We start from the raw sequence: 17,175 nt of genomic DNA, 5'->3' as shown, positions 1-17,175 counted from the left end.
CACACTTAACACCATATACCAAGATAAGATCAAAATGGGTCCATGATTTAGGCATAAAGAATGAGATAATAAATAGATTAGAGAAACAGAAAATAGTCTACCTCTTAGACCTGTGGAGGAGGAAGAAATTTATGACCAGAGGAGAACTAGAGATCATTATTGATCACAAAATAGAAGATTTTGATTAAGTCAAACTAAAAAGTTTCTGTACAAACAATACTAATACAAACAAGATTAGAAGGGAAGTAACAAATTGGTAAAATATTTTTACAGTTAAAGGTTCTGACAAAGGTCTCATTTCCAAAATATATAGAGAACTGACCCTAATTTATAAGAAATCAAACCATTCTCCAATTGATAAATGGTCAAAGGATATGAACAGACAATTCTCAGATGATGAAATTGAAACTATATCCACTCATATGAAAGAGTGTTCCAAATCACTACTGATCAGAGAAATGCAAATTAAGACAACTCTGAGATACTCTATACACCTGTCAGATTGGCTAAGATGACAGGAACAAATAATGATGAATGTTGGAGGGGATGTGGGAAAACTGGGACACTGATACATTGTTGGTGGAGTTGTGAAAGAATCCAGCCATTCTGGAGAGCAATTTGGAACTATGCCCAAAAAGTTATCAAACTGTTCATACCCTTTGTCCCAGCATTGCTGCTATTGGGCTTATATCCCAAGGAAATACTAAAGAAGGGAAAGGGACCTGTGTGTGCCAAAATGTTTGTGGCAACTCTTTTTGTTGTGCTAGAAACTGGAAGTTGCATGGATGCCCATAAATTGGAGAATCATTGGGTAAATTATGGTATATGAAGGTTATAGAATACTATCGCTCTGTAAGAAATGACCAGCAGGAGGAATACAGAGGGGCTTGGAGAGACTTACATCAACTGATGCTGAGTGAAATGAATAGAACCAGAAGATCGCTGTTCACTTTAATGCTGTATGAAGATATATTCTGATGGAAGTGGATATCTTCACCTCACTTCCAGTTGATCAGTGATGGACAGAGATAAATACACCCAGAGAAGGAACACTGGGAAGTGAATGTAAATTGTTAGCACTACTGTCTATCTACCCAGGTTACTTATACCTTTGGAATCTAATGCTTAATGTGCAACAAGAAAATGGTATTTACACCCATATATTGTATCTAGGTTTTATTGTAACACATGTAGGATGTATGGGATTGCCTGTCATCGGGGGGAGGGAAGGAGGAAGGGGGGGATAATTTGGAAAAATGAATACAAGAATAATATTATTTAAAAAATTACTCATGCATATATACTGTGAAAAAAAATTCTTAAAAAAAAAAAAAAAAAAAAAAAGGAATTGGATTAAGCAGGTAAAAGTAACCTGGGTAGAAGGACAATAGTGCAAATAGTTTACACTCAATTCCCAGTGTTTCTTCTCTGGGAGTATCTGATTCTGTCCATCGATTAACTGGAACTGAATTACATTTTCTTTATGTTGAAGGTATCCACTTCAATCAGAATAGATCTTCATACAGTATCATTGTTTAAGTGTATAATTATCTCCTGGTTCTGCTCATTTCACTCAACATCAGTTTATGTAAGTCTTTCCAAGCCCCTCTGTATTCATCCTGCTGGTCATTTCTTACAGAATAACAATATTCCATAACATTCATATACCATTACTTGCCCAACCATTCTCCAATTGATAGGCAACCATTCATTATCCAGTTTCTAGCCACTACAAAAAGTTCTGCCACAAACATTTTGGCACATACAGGTCCCTTTCCCTTCTTTAGTATTTCTCTGGGATATAAGCCCAGTAGTAGCACGGCTGGACTAAAGGATATGTACAGTGTGATAACACCTTGGGCATAGCTACAAATGGCTCTCCAGAATGGTTGAATTCTTTCACAACTACACCAACAATGCATCAGTATCCCAATTTTCCCACATCCCCTTCAACATTCATCATTATTTTTCCCTGTCATCTTAGCCATTCTGACAGGTATGTAGTGGTATCTCAGAGTTGTCTTAATTTGCATTTCTCTGATCAATAGTGATTTGGAACACTCTTTCATATGAGTGGAAATAGTTTCAATTCCATCATCAGAAAATTGTCCATATCCTTTGACCATGTTCAATTGGAGAATGGCTTGATTTCTTATAAATTAGAGTCAGTTTTCTATATATTTTGAAAATGAGGCCTTTATCAGAACTTTAAATTGTAAAAAATATTTTCCCAATTTGTTACTTCCCTTCTAATCTTCTTTGCATTAGTTTTGTTTGTAGAAAAATTTTTAATTTGATGTAATCAAAATTTTCTATTTTGTAATCAATAATGATCTTTAGTTCTCCTTTGGAAACAAATTCCTTCCTCCTCCATAAGTCTGAGAGGTAAATTATCCTCTGTTCCTCTAATCTATTTATGATGTCATTCTTTATGCCTAAATCATGGACCCATTTTCATGTTATCTTGGTATACAGTGTTAAGTGTGGATCCATATCTAATTTCTGCCAAATTACTTTCTAGTTTTCCCAACAGTTTTTGTCAAATAATGAATTCTTATCCCAAAAGTTTGGATCTTTGAGTTTGTCATACACTAGACTGATATAGTTGTAACACCATTTTGTCCTGTATATTTCTTAGCCAATACCAAATGGTTTTGGTGACTGCTGCTTTATAATATATTTCTAGATCAGGTACAGCTAGGCCACCTTCATTTGATTTTTTTTTTCATTATTTCCCTTGAAATTCTCGACCTTTTGTTCGTCCATATGAATTTTGTTGTTATTTTTTCTAGGTCATCAAAATAGGTTCTTGGGAGTCTGATTGGTATAACACTAAATAAGGAGATTAGTTTATGGAATATTGTCATCTTTATTATATTCTCTTGGCCTATGCAAGAATACTTAATGTCTTCCAATTATTTAAATCTGACTTTATGTTTGTGGCAAGTGTTTTGTAATTTTGCTCATATAATTCCTGACTTTTCTTTGGTAGATGGATTCCCAAATATTTTATACTGTAGACAGTTGTTTTGAATGGAATTTCTCTTTGTATCTCTTGTTGAATTTTGTTGGTGTTGTATAAAAATGCTGAGGATTTATGTGGATTTCTTTTGTATACAGCAATTTTGCTAAAATTGTGAATTATTTCTATTAACTTTATATTAGAATCTCTGGGGTTCTCTAAGTATACCATCATATCATCTGCAAAGAGTGATAGTTTGATTTCCTCATTACCTCTTCTTATTCCTTTAATCTCTTTCTCAGCTCTTATTGCTGAGGTTATTTCTAGTATAATATTGAATAGTAATAGTGATAGTTGGCAATCTTGTTTCACTCCTGATCTTACTGGAAAAAAAATTCTAGTTTATCCCCATTACATATGATGCTTACTGTTGGTTTTAAATATATGCTCCTGACTATTTTAAGCAATAGTCCATTGATTCATATACTCTCAAGTGTTTTTTAGTAGGAATGGATGTTGTATTTTATCAAATGCTTTTTCTGCATCTATTGAGATGATTATATGGTTTTTGTTAATTTGATTATTAATATGATCAATTATACTAATAGTTTTCCTAGTATTAAACCAGCCTTGCATTCCTGGTATAAATCCTACCTGATCATAGTGTAGTACCCTGGGATGGTTTTCTGAAGTCTTTTTGCTAATATCTTATTTAAGATTTTAGCCTCAATATTCATTAAGGAGATTGGTCTATAGTTTTCTTTCTTCATTTTCAACCTACCTGGTTTAGGTATCAGTACCATGTCGGTATCATAAAAAGAAGTTTGGTAGGATTCCTTCATTCCCTATTTTTTTTCAAATAGATTATATAGCATTGTGGCTAATTGTTCTTTAAATGTTTGGTGGAATTTACCTGTGAATCCATCTGGCCCTGGAGATTTTTTCTTAGGGAGTTGATTAATAGATTGTTCTATTTCTTTTTTTCTGAAATGGGGGACTATTTAAGCAATTTAATTCCTCCTCTGTTTATCTCGGAAGCATATATTTTTGGAGGTATTCATCCATTTCACTTAAGTTTTCAAACTTATTGGCATAAAGGTGGGCAAAGTAACTCCTTATTATTGCTCTACTTTCCTCTTCATTGGTGGAAAGTTCAACCTTTTCATTTTTAAGACTAACAATTTGATTTTCCTCTTTCCTTTTTCTGATCAGATTTACCAAAGGTTTATGCATTTTATTGTTTTTTTTTCATTAAACCAACTCTTAGTTTTATTTATTAATTCAATATTTTTTATTTTCAATATTTTTTTCTCCTCTTAATTTTAGAATTTCAAGTTTAGTATTTGGTTGGGGATTTTTAATTTGGTCTTTTTCTAGCTTTTTAAGTTGCAGGCCCAATTCATTGATCAGAATTCTCTTTCTCTATTTTATTCAAGGAAGCCTCTAAAGATATTAAATTTCCCCTTATCACCACTTTAGATGCACCCCATAAATTTTGGTATGATGTCTCATCTTGGGTAAAATTGTTAATTGTTTTCTATAAATTGCTGTTTCACAAAGTCATTATTTTAAGATGAGATTATTTAGTTTCCAATTACTTTTTTGTCTATTTCCCCCTAACTTCTTGTTTAATATAGTTTTTATTGCATCGTGATCTGAGAAGAAAGCATTTACTCTTTCTGCCTTCCTATATTTAATTTTGAGATCTTTATGTCCTAATATATGGTCCAAATTTTGTAAAGGTTCCATGAACTGCTGAGATGAAAGTGTACTCCTTTTTATCACTATTCAGTTTTCTCTAAAGATCTATCATATGTAATTTTTTCTAATATTCTATTTAACTCTTTAATTTCTTTCTTATTTGTTTTGTGGTTTGATTTATCTAATTCTGAGAGTGCAAGGTTGAGATCTCCTACTATTATAGTTTTGCTGTCTATTTCTTCTTGCAACTCTCTTAACTTCTCCTTTAGAAAGTTAGATGCTATACCACTTGGTGCATATATGTTTAGTATTGATATGGCTTCATTGTCTATGCTACCCTTTAGCAAGATATAGTTTCCTTCCTTATCTATTTTAATTAGATCTATTTTTACTTTTGCTTGATCTGAGATAAGGATGGCTACCCCTGCTTTTTTGACTTTATTTGGAGCATAATAGATACTGCTCCAGCCTTTTACCTTTGCTCTGTAAATATCTCCCTGCTTTAAATGCTTTTTCCTGTAAGCCACATATTGTGGGTTTCTGACTTTTGAACCAGTCTGCTATCCACCTCCATTTAATGGGAGAGTTCATCCCATTCACATTTACAGTTAAATTACTAATTCTGTATTTCCTGCCATCATAGTAATCTCCAGATTATGCTTTTTTTAGCTCCTTTCCTCCCCTGAACCACTTCCCCGATATTAAACTTATGGGCCTCAATTGTGTCATGCATCCCTCCTTTTTAGTATCCCTCCCCCTTCCTTTTAAATCCCTTCCTCTTTCTTGTACCCTTCCCTTATTACTCCTTTCCTTTTCTCTTTTCCTCTCCCCCCTTTTTAATGAAGTGAGAAATAATTCTCTGAAAAACAAATATGTCAATATTTTAGTCTTTGAGCCAGCTCTGATGAGAGTAAGATTTGCACAATGTTTCTCCCTCTCTTTGTGGTGTGGAAATATTTTTTTCCTAATTATTATTCCCATGGTCCTAAATAAGTTTTAGAATTTAGTCTCTTCCCATTCTTAGACAAGCTGCATTTGACAATCTTCAAGGGATAAAAATAAGATTGGAAGTTTAAGGACACACATGTAAGATTTATCTATCTATATTTTCATCTATTTATCTGTCCTGTCTATATCTAAATATCTATTTATCTATCTATCTATCTATCTATCTATCTATCTATCTATCTATCTAGGCATATATACGTTTTTTTTCTCTGTGAAATAAAAGAAGCATTTTGTAAAAAACGTATGTATAAGGGCATGAACCAAGACTAAGTTAAAGTAGTACCTCAGCAAAAATATATCAATTAGGGTCAAGCGAACCTCCTTAATAAAAACTTTTAGAACAAGGCACAATTACACTTAAAATACACTTTCACTTTAGGAGATGTTTGCTATCTTCTTACGTCACTGAAAAAAAGATGGAGAGTTTTAATCGTGGTACTCTGACCACAAAATTCACATAGAAATTCCAAGTGGCTGAGGTCTTTTTTAATGGTATCCAAAACTCATCCGTGACCAGATTTAACATAAACATATTATAAATACAATGGAAACCTTTTCAACTAAAACTGTGCTTTCACAGCAGAACTGACACCTTGGGCAGTGATATACATATTTTTGTGATTTAAAAAATTTCTGTCTTTGACTCTTCTCAAGGCATTTTTACAAAATCTATAATAAGCCAGTTTAACATCTCAATGTAGCATGAATAGAATAATGTTAATCTTCATTAAAGTAAACATTATTGCATAATTCTTTCTATTAATACCCTCTGGATCAAAAAACAATGATACTAGCATGCGTTATTAGACCAAAATCAGTCAGAGCCTTAAAGAAAATTAGTCACTATTGTGGTTATTTATTGTACCATTTCAATTTCATGTACAGAAGACATTTAAAAAGTATAAATAGATGAATTTTCCTAAAAACTATTTTGAATTATTATACCTTTAAATTTTCCCTGCAATATTCTGCCCATATTTACCTAGCTCATATTAATGATTTACCTAAACACTAAAAGAAGAATTGTTGTATTTACTGTCTTTCACTTCAAAAACAGGGCTTTGAATATATGGATATATTCATATATCACCTCATTATTACTGGAAATACTTACTAAAGACTATTAGTTTCTAAGTAGTTATCCAGGATAGCATGAGCAAATAAGAAATTTAACTCAATAGTTTTACATACTAGAAACTAATGACATTGAGATTCTTCAAGATTTTTGTTTTTGGCTTTCCCCCCAAAATTTACAAATATCATAAGCCCTAATTTAGGCTACTGCATATGTTTTTCCTCCTAATATTCATGGATTAACTGGTGATTCCTATTTAAGTTGCATCATCTGTGTGACAAGGTTTCAATTTTTAGTCTAGTTTAGTAACTTTATTTTGACAAAACAATTGGTATATTGAGCATTACTGAGCTAATGACATCAAAATAAAAGTTGCTTACTTTGATCCAGCAGTGCCATTACTGGATCTTTATACTAAGGAAATCATAAAGGAGGGAAAAGGACTTACATGGTCAAAAATATTTGCACGACCTCTCTTTGTGGTTGTAAAGAATTGGAAAATGAGATGCCTATCAATTTGAAAATGGCTGAACAAGTTGTGGTATATTAAGAAAATGGAGTATTATTGTTGTATTAAAAAAAAAGGATGAACAAGATGAGTTTAGAAAGGCCTGGAAAGATTTACATGAACTTATACTGAGCTAAACAAGCAGAACCAACAATACATTGTACACAATAATAGCAAGAATATGTGATGATCAATTATGAAAGACTTAGGTCTTCTCAGTGGTTCAATGATCCAAAGCATCTTAATAGTCTTTGGGCAAAACATGACATTTGCATCCAGAGAAAGAACTAAGGAGATGGAATATAAATTTAAAAAGGAGAGAACCTAAATTTCTTCATCCATAAAAAGAAATATAAAAGATGGCATTTAAAGTCATTTTGGGGTCTAAATGTATATCCACAATTGAATTCATCATTTCCTCCCCTCTCTCACAAAAATTATCTTCTCTCCATAACATGCCTATTTTTGCTGTTAGGGCCATTATTGTTCCATTTACTGACACTCGTGTGCCAGTTATTTCTCATTATTGTTCAGTTGTTTACCTTTGTAATCCTTTTAGGGGTTCTCTTTGCAAAGATACTGAGGTAATTTGCCATTTCTTCTCCAGCTCACTTTATATATAAAGAGGCAAACAGGGTTAAATGACTTACCAGGGTAAAACACATCTCAGCCTAGAGTTGAACTCAACTCAAATCTTCCTTATTTTACATCTGATTCCACATCCATTTCACCATCAGCAAATCATATTTGCCTTAATCAGTTACCAAATCTTTCAAAGTCTAAACCAGTTCTATCTCTTACAATCCATCTTTGTACTTCTCATTGTCCTTTATATTGTTGTATATTTAATTGTCTTTCCTGATACTTGTTTATTACTAATTAATTTATTAGTAGTAACATGTTTGAATTAAATTGTCAACAATGATAGAGGTATCAGAAAATCCACACATCTATTCCATATTTATTTTCATTTGTGTTCATATTTCCAACCAAAATTTTCAGATACTATATCGAAAAATATTAGCTAAGCTTACTTTACTCTATATTTGTAATTGGCTTAATGCACACAAAACAGCTTACAATCTTTTATATGTGGATGGGTTGGATTTTGCAATTTCATGTTTATTAATTATACAAATATAATAATATAATGAAATAAATGAAATTTATTACACAAATTTTGTGTAAAGTTAAAAGCACACTGCATTAACAAATAATTCTGTCACAGAATTATAAATGTAGTTAGGATTAAAGATGGGTGAGAAGGGAATTAATTCAAACTACAACAATAAAATATTCAAACCACCTTCTGAATAGAAGTGCTAAATGCTCCTTTCATTTATTTTTTACCTGGAGCTTCCTTAAAAAACAAAATGTGGAAAAATCACAGCTGGTATTACTCTTCAAGTTCTTGAAATTAGACAAGGTTTTGTCTTACTAAGTTACATATCATTTTTATATTAACTTGTTTGGTAGAGTAACTTACTGTGGGCAGATTCAATTACTGCACCAGCCCCCACCTCCACCTCACCCCTACCCCCTGATAATTATGATTCTCTCCATTAGCATCCATAGCCACCTCCACCAAATACTCTGCTCCTACACAATCACCAGCTTTGTAGTTGCTGCATGCTTGACTACTACTAAAGCTAGAACTACTGACACCACTATTTTGTTGATAGTCCCTGGCACCAAAACCTCCATTGAATCTAACTATTCTTAGACTGTCCATGACTGTTGCTCTTATACTGATATACATAAGTCTTACTTTCTATCCATAATGGCACTTCTTTAGCTTCAGCAAGACAATCCTACAAATCCTTGATAAATGTTAATATCCTGTTATTGAAGAATGAGGCAGCAAGGCCAAGTTTCACAATACAACCTGTACTACAAAGTCGATGTATGTACTCTAAGATATCTGAGATCAGTCTCTGTAGATACTGACACAAATATATCCTTCTTGGTATAAAAAAAAAATCTTCTAAGGAATCAATCTCCTTTTGGTCTCCAAAAACACTATAGTCAGTGAATCATGGTTTAAACCACTAGAACTGTATTTTTTTTTTACTTGTAGTATTTAGGGAGGTGAAGCAGAAATGACCATTTGTCTGATTCTTCCACCTACCTTATTTTCGGTATGATTCTTTCAGAAGTAGAGCCAACTCTGCCTGGAGTCAGAAAGATACATGTGTGAGAAATGCTGAAAAGTTGGGTTTCCAAAGTTTTGAAGTAGTGTGAAATAGTCAGTGATACCACTGACCCAGAGGTTTTCAGAATTTTACAGATTAAAGAAGGTTAAGATTTTACAGAACAATTAAATGATGAAAAGAAGCCTTGAGCAAATAACTGGGGAACTAGGAAGGCATAGGTAGATTCAGTGAAGTAGAAAGTCTTGTGGTTTTTAGAAAACCACAAACTTAAAATAATAGCATATTCAGTCCAAACTACTAGGGGACAATTCCATAACTTTACAAATCTCTATTAGTTCTGCTTAATGGATTAATTGAATATTAAACAATACACTCTTTACAAGGAGTTTTCTGCCATTTTTGAACATGGGATTATGAGGAGGGAGGGGGAACACACATATTTTTGGGGAAACATGTAGTGAGCATATTAGAAAGATTGTGACCGGAGAAGGAACGAACCAATCTCTGAAGGATGGGGCTGTGACAAACTAGCAAGTATAAAACTTCTCCTACTTCTGTGCTCACATGTTCCTTTTCTTGAAGAGGAGTAGGGCCAATTCTGACCAGAAATGTTAAGAGGATTCCTTAAGATACTACTCTGATAAATCTTCCTCAGTAACTGATTTTCATTGTCATGAAATGGACAAAAGACTGGCCCCCTCATTCCTGGGTCAAGGGGCCTCAAGCTTATAGGAAAATGTTGCCTAAACAAAATTAAGAGAAGTGTTATGTTTAGACTGGGCCCCATCCCCTGGTTCATGAGACTCCAGACTTTTCGAGAAGTGTCTGTCTAAAAGAGTCAAGACATCATTGCAAAACATGCTGACAGGTTCTGTTGTGTGCTCACTCTCGTCCAGACACTTCTCCATTGTAAACAAGAAACTGTATCAGTGATTCCCAAAATTTGTAACCACAAGGCTGTACCCGTATGTGGCAAATGAGCTTAAAAGTGTACCTCACTAAAGGTTCGGGGCTGATCTCTACTAGCTTATATAGTGGGGTCAGTTGCTGGATGGCTAAAAAATGATGCTTTAAATTGAATAATCTGGTCAGAGCTGTCTATCTCATGTCAGTCCATTTCATTTGGAGGTCCCACCAAGATAAGACTTTGGCTCAGTCTGACAGTCAGTCCCTCTCCCTGGAGGGTGAAAGATGTTATGGATTCTAGGGGTTGGCCACCAAGATTTGTTCCTCAGCCTCAGTTTCCAGAAATCTCTTTTTGCAGACCAGGCGAGTGAGACCCAAATTTTTGAATTCAAAATTGTCATACAGCATCCTAAAAGCCAGTTCTGATTAATAAGATCATGAGGGGCCCCTGCAGCTGCCTGACTATCCTGCAGCCATCTGTTCTGGTGAGTACTCCTGAAACAAGTGGCTAAGTTGGACACAACATCAAAGCCCTTGTTGACCTCCATAGGACGCTGTGTGATGGTCCGGTCTAATCTAGTTCCCTGGTAATATGTGTTCCATGTTCTGTTTGTATGTGATTTGTCTGTCTGTTCTGTTAGTGTGGTTCTTGCCCTGTGTGTCCTGTATGATTGATTGTCTGTTGCTTGAAGAGCCCTGTTAAAGATTGAAGATCTGTCACACTAATTCGTAAGCAAAAGCAATTAAAAAAAAATAAGGTGAATATAGAACTATGTGTGTATCTGCGTGTATCTGTGTGTATGTTTGTTTGCTTTGCATTTTGTTCTGTGTTAAAAATTAGCAAGCTTGTAAGAGATAAGAATTCAGCCTCTGTGTTGCAAGCTTAGAAAAATATCAGGCTGAATTGTTTGAAGAGGAATTCATTTAGAGTAGTAATTCTTTCAAAATTGGCTCAGGAAAAGAAAGAAGTTTGAAAAAAATCTCTCTCTCTCTCTCTCTCTCTCTCTCTCTGTCTCTCTCTGTATCTCTCTCTGTCTCTCTCTCTCTGTCTCTCTCTCTCTCTGGCTAACTGCAGCAGTCTTGTGGGGAAAAGGAAGAAAAGGGAGAGAAGGGAAGAAATAAAAACATAGATTGAAAGGGATTTAAAAGTTTGGAAAGTTAAAAAAAAAACAACTATGGAAGTATAGCCTATTAACATTTAAAGAAAAAAAGTTTGAATAGAATATTTAAGCATTCTATGTGAAGGCAGAAAATGCACTAAATGGGCTTGGAAGTTTAGAGAAGTTCCGTTTGGATTCTGGGAGGGAAAAATGTTCAAGGTGAAACAAACTTCTCTCCAAGGGCGGGGGTCCTGGAAAAAGCCCTAAGTCTGTTTTGCTGATTTAAAAGCTTTGTTAAGTTTTAAGAACAATGATTAAAAAATTTGGGAATTGGTTCTTTGAAAATTTGCTTGTGATTTTAAACTTTTTAACCTGTTGTACAATTTGTAAATAAATGGAACTTTGCCATTTTAAACTGACATGAAAGTTTTTTCCCTTAAAGCAGTTTTCAGAGCCTGCTAGAGTAGAGCACAATAAAACCTTATCTGATTGAAACTCAGAAAGAAAAACAAACAAACAAACAAACATTTGATTAGGAATATTGGGGATGATTCTGAAATTATGGGAAATATAATTTTGCTACTGCCTTCGCATGCTAGATTTGTTTATAATGACTATAAGATCTTGGAATTTGTTTGAATATTGATAACTCTATTACTAAAGAGGAAGGGAAAGAGCAACAGAATTCTGAGCTCTGCCTGGACAGTTAAGAGAGATGCTAATTGTGGTTAAACCCTCAGGCAGAAGAAAAAAAAAAAAGGAAAAAAAAAAAGGAAGTTTGGTTTCATTCAGTTTATTTGCTAACATTGTAAGTTATGTTTTATGGAATTATCTAGCTATTCATTATATTGTGAATCTTAAAAGTTTTGAAGAGAACTGGAAAGAATGCAGCTGATTTATGAAGGATTGATTTGTAGGAACAATTAAAGGTTTGCATGATTTTAGGAAGTAAGAGGAAGATTTTTGGCAGCAGAAAGAAGACATGGGGGAGAGAACAAGTCACCCACCCCCCACTGCTTTTTGCTATTTTAGAAAGTTGTCAAGTATGTAGCATGAGAAAAGGAGAAAGTAGAGAAACTGATGGGCTAAATCTTGAGAAGGATTCCTGTGTAAAAAATTGAGTGGGAAACCTGAAGAAATTTTTGTTCAGGAATGCAGGTGTGGGGGAAGAGTGACCACATGAAATCCTCTCCTCCCCTCACCCCCCTAAGTGTGTTCCTGCTGTTTTGTTTTTTGGGTTTTTTTTTTTTTTGGTTTTGTTTTTTAATCAAGTTACTGCCAGTGCAACAAACTGTGATTTAAAGGGACAGGCTTACTTTTAGATTAATTGACTGAATATTTGTTTCTTGATACATAATGGTTTCCTTGTTTGAGGTATATGGTCATAATTTGGTAGAATTATTTCTAAAAAGTTTAATTGATATTTTTAAGAATCTTTCAGATTCTCTTATGGATATTCTTCTTATGGACATTATTTGGACATTCTGTATAAGTTTTAAATTGATTGTATTGTATTGGGCCATCCTGAGGTTATTTAAAGAGCCTCTAAAAATAATAGTTTTTTTCTTTGTCCTTTTCAAAATATTTCTGTTATGGAAAATATGCAATTTGGAATATTTTTCTATATATTGGGTACTTTAAAAGCAAATTGATTTGTATGAAACATCTACCTGGAAGTTGTGAACTTATTGGGACAGATTTCTTACTGTTATCACTATAAGATTAAAGAAATCTGTTATTGGAGGTAAAATTTATTGGGCTTATATTTACTCAGTTAATGCTATTTGGGAGTTTTAAAGCTCTACCCTCTGACAGTTAGTGGGACAATTGATTGGAATAAAACTGGGTTAAAACTATTTTATCCTGTATGTGCTAAAGATTAAGTTTTGACTGTGTATGTTATGCTATAGTTATGTTCTTGCAAATTTTCTTCCTGTAACTGATCTTTATGGTCAGAGCAATGGTCAATATAATTGTTAATGCAACTTTATTATGTCAAACCTTGCTGTTTTCAGTCTGATTATTTGTAATCATTGTATCCTAAATGCTTAAGCCAATGTGTATTTAGCCTGGTCATTTGTCTGTTATTGGGTATTTGTGTTTTGTTTTATTTTTTTTAAGGTTTCTAAATGATGAGAAGACAATTAACAGTGGTCTGTGAGACCTAATTGCTGTTAAGACTTGGGACTACAGCTGGTTGTCTATCCTGTAAAACAGTCATCTCTTCACATAGGAAGCTGCTGGCTCTTCACATATTGCAGCAGTATGGTGGACCAGTCTTTTTATCTCAGACTGTTCTAACGTTTATTTGTGAGATTTGTGTCAAATCATGGATATTGACTTGCTTCTGGGACCCAGATCAGCTTTGATCAGCTTTGATTGTCAGCATGGCACCTCACCCTCTGCATGGACTGAGAGCCACAGACTATCTTCGCCAGGATTCAGTTTTGACTGAGAAGCTTTGTCCCCTCACACCTGATGGACTGAAATGGGGGACTTTGGGAATGGTTGATGACTGACTGTTAGACCTTGACTGGGTCATCTGTTACTGTGTTTCTGTGGTTTGGGATGGGATTTGTTAAACCTGTGTAACTATTGATGTTATGTTTGAGGGATTTTTAGGAAGTGCTACTGTACTGTACGGCACTGTTATGTATAGGGATTTTGATTTACTCTTGGGATTTTTATGTGGAATGGTCATTTGATAATTCCTTTCCATGAGGAAAAAAAAAGGAGGATTAGATAGAACACTGGGGAAACTGGTATATTTTTGCCTTAGGCACTTCTACCCTACCCCCTATGTCACTAGTTCAGATGCTTTAACTTTGGAACTTCTGTCAAAATAGCCCTGGCAGACTCAGTTCTTCGAATTATTTTTTTTTAGAAACAACCAGAAATCTGACATCTGTCTTAGGAATGGCAGTCTCTCTGATCTATTTTTCCAGTCCTGTAACCCCAGTTCATTAATTAGTATTTCAGCATCTCAAAGGACCTTGAAGTTTGATATCAGGCATTTAAAATTTTGGGGTTTGCCTGCCTTGAAGGTCTTAATGTGCATAATCTGCTCTGCAATCTGATCCTTTCTGCAGCTCTGTCTGTTCCTCTGGGTGGGGACAGGTGAAGCTACTCCAAGCCTCACCCTTTTCCCCTGGAGAGGGTTGCCCCTCTGACTGGGCCTTGAGCCTGCTGCTCTGTAAGCAGAGACTGAGTTAAGTGCAAAAATGATTGCAGACCACCTAACTCACAGTGAACTGTCCATCTCAAACTGGTTTCTCTGGCTGAGATGGTGCCCCAACTGCAGAGGACCTGAAATGCTTGCAACAAGGAAGCCTATGTATAGCTGTTAACTCTGGAGAGACTTGTCCTTGCATTTTTTTTCTTTTCTAGTTTTACTTTGGTTTATTCAGGAATGAGAGAGAGAGAGAGAGAGAGAGAGAGAGAGAGAGAGAGAGAGAGAGAGAGAGTGAGAGAGAGAGAGAGAGAGAGAGAGAGAGAGAGAGATTGAGTGAAATATTGTGCCACAGTCCTCTTTAATTGTCCTGACTCAGTTTCCCTAAATTGTTCTGCCTCAGTTTCCTTAGCTGTTCTGCCTCAATCCCCTTAGTTGCAAACCTCCCCTCTGGTTCACTGAAGACTGAGGGCCACTTGCTCTAAGATTATAAATTGTTAATGTGAGACTCAAAATAAGGGGGAGTTCACAATTCCTGGATCCTATCAGAATGTCCAGTGTCTCCCACCACTCTTTCAGAACCAGATTGATAGTCTGTTCCCATTCTCAATGTTCTGATCCTGCCCCTGCCTTGGTCTACCCCTGTAGCTGACCCATGATGCTTCTAGAATAGAGTCCTGTACAGTCAATCAAACTCTGCAATTAATAGAATGTTGGGAGCTCTCTGACTCTATCTTGCTTCAGTTTCTCTGGCCCCATATTGGCCTTCTCAGCTCCCAAGTGGATGCAAACATTAGGACTCTAGAGAGTCTCATCACCCATTTAGAAACATCAGTGGACTCCCTAGCAGAAGTTGTATTACAGAACCACCATGGGTTAGACTTGCTGTTCATGAAGCAAGGGGGATTATGTATGGCACTGGGAGAATCTTGTTGCTTCTATGCAAATCGGTCAGGGGAATTGCTCGCCTCCTTGTGTAAGTGTTCGGGATGACCAGGAGGCCAGTAGTAAGGTATCAGATCTTGAAACTTTTCACCCTCAAGATAACTTATTCCCTATTGGCCTCAGATGAGTCACAACTATGAAAATAAAAAATAAAAAAAATGGGAGTGAAATGGACAAAAGACTGGCCCCCTCATTCCTGGGTCAAGGGGCCTCAGGCTTATAGGAAAATGTTGCCTAAACTAAATTAAGGGAAGTGTTATGTTCAGACTGGGCCCCATCCCCTGGTTCATGAGACCCCAGACTTTCCTAGAAGTGTCTGTCTAATAGAGTCAAGACATCATTGCAAAACATGCTGACAGGTTCTATTGTGTGCTCACTCTCGTCCAGACACTTCCCCATTGTAAACGAGAAACTGTATCAGTGATTCCCAAAATTTGTAACTACAAGGCTGTACCCGGATGTGGCAAATGGGCTTAAAAGTGTACCTCACTAAAGGTTCGGGGCTGATCTCTACTAGCTTATATAGTGGGGTCAGTTGCTGGATGGCTAATAAATGATGCTTTAAATTGAATAATCTGGTCAGAGCTGTCTATCTCATGTCAGTCCATTTCAGTAAAGAGTATATTTCTAACACATTCATCCAAGAAGTCATGAGATAGCATCTTTATTTCCTTGGGAGAAAATAAAACTTAAACATCAGAGTTAATGCTATTTGTCTCATACTATATTGCACAATTATACCATAATTATGAGGTTAAAACCTCATATCAGCTTCATCCAACAGTAGATACTTGCAAAAATTTAAGGCATTTTTCTTTCTCCAGACATCCTGGAGTTGCCAGGGAAGCAAGAGAAATCTACATTTTAAATCTCAAATCTGCTGACCAATATTAGCACTACCATGGACTATGTATAAACAAACGTTGAATCTATAAGAAAATGGTCTGGCTTCTTCATAGGTCAGTATTGCCAATTCTCTAGTTGGTGCTAGAACCAGGAAAACAGTACTGTTTGCATTGTCCATACTTTCCCTATGTCTTCTTAGGTCTCAATGTTAGCATTATCACTGTGAATCAATTGTATGTGGAGGACATGTCTCATTACATAGCCCCACTTCCCAGAGAATTGCTCAGAAACAGTCATAATATACCCACTCCATTGGCTTGCATGTTCACACATAAGATGTGCCTGTACCTTGTGGCTTCCTCTCCCTATGAAACCTGCATTTCTCCCTACAGCCACTACTACAACTTCTTTCTGGCTATAACACAAGCCTGAGCAAATCTCATGGGAACAATCCATCACAATCTATTCTCCCACTGCCTCAGCAGAGCAAAGTCCTCCAAAATTGGTGAGATCATCTATTTCACTACTTACCCACTGCCATCCTTTCTCTTCTCCCCTTCTCCCATAGATGGTTAGCTTCCTTAGGTTGAATTAGAAGACTCATTTTCTGTCCATCTCATACACATTAGGGCTATGTATAACAAACCAAAGTTTTTTTTTTTTTTTTTTTTTTTTTTAAGGGCTGATACCCTAGCAATTAGAATGCTGGGGAATACTGGTACTTTCCCCCTCCTACCTTTTAAATTATCGCAACCACTGTTTACATAATAATGAAGTTGAAAAACATTTAAAAATGTTGTTG

General features: G+C 35.4%; 1 pseudogene; it reads right to left on the bottom strand.

Moving 5' to 3' along the window:
* Window positions 1–9,321: 9,321 nt before the first annotated feature.
* LOC141540711 (putative ATP-dependent RNA helicase Pl10) lies at window positions 9,322–16,696 on the bottom strand (annotated as a pseudogene).
* Between the last annotated feature and the right edge of the window lie 479 nt (window positions 16,697–17,175).

The sequence above is a fragment of the Sminthopsis crassicaudata genome, chromosome 4, assembly GCF_048593235.1.
Source record: "Sminthopsis crassicaudata isolate SCR6 chromosome 4, ASM4859323v1, whole genome shotgun sequence".
Lineage (NCBI taxonomy): Eukaryota > Metazoa > Chordata > Mammalia > Dasyuromorphia > Dasyuridae > Sminthopsis > Sminthopsis crassicaudata.
Note: the sequence above shows the minus strand (reverse complement) of the source record. Positions and strands in the feature narration are given on the sequence as shown.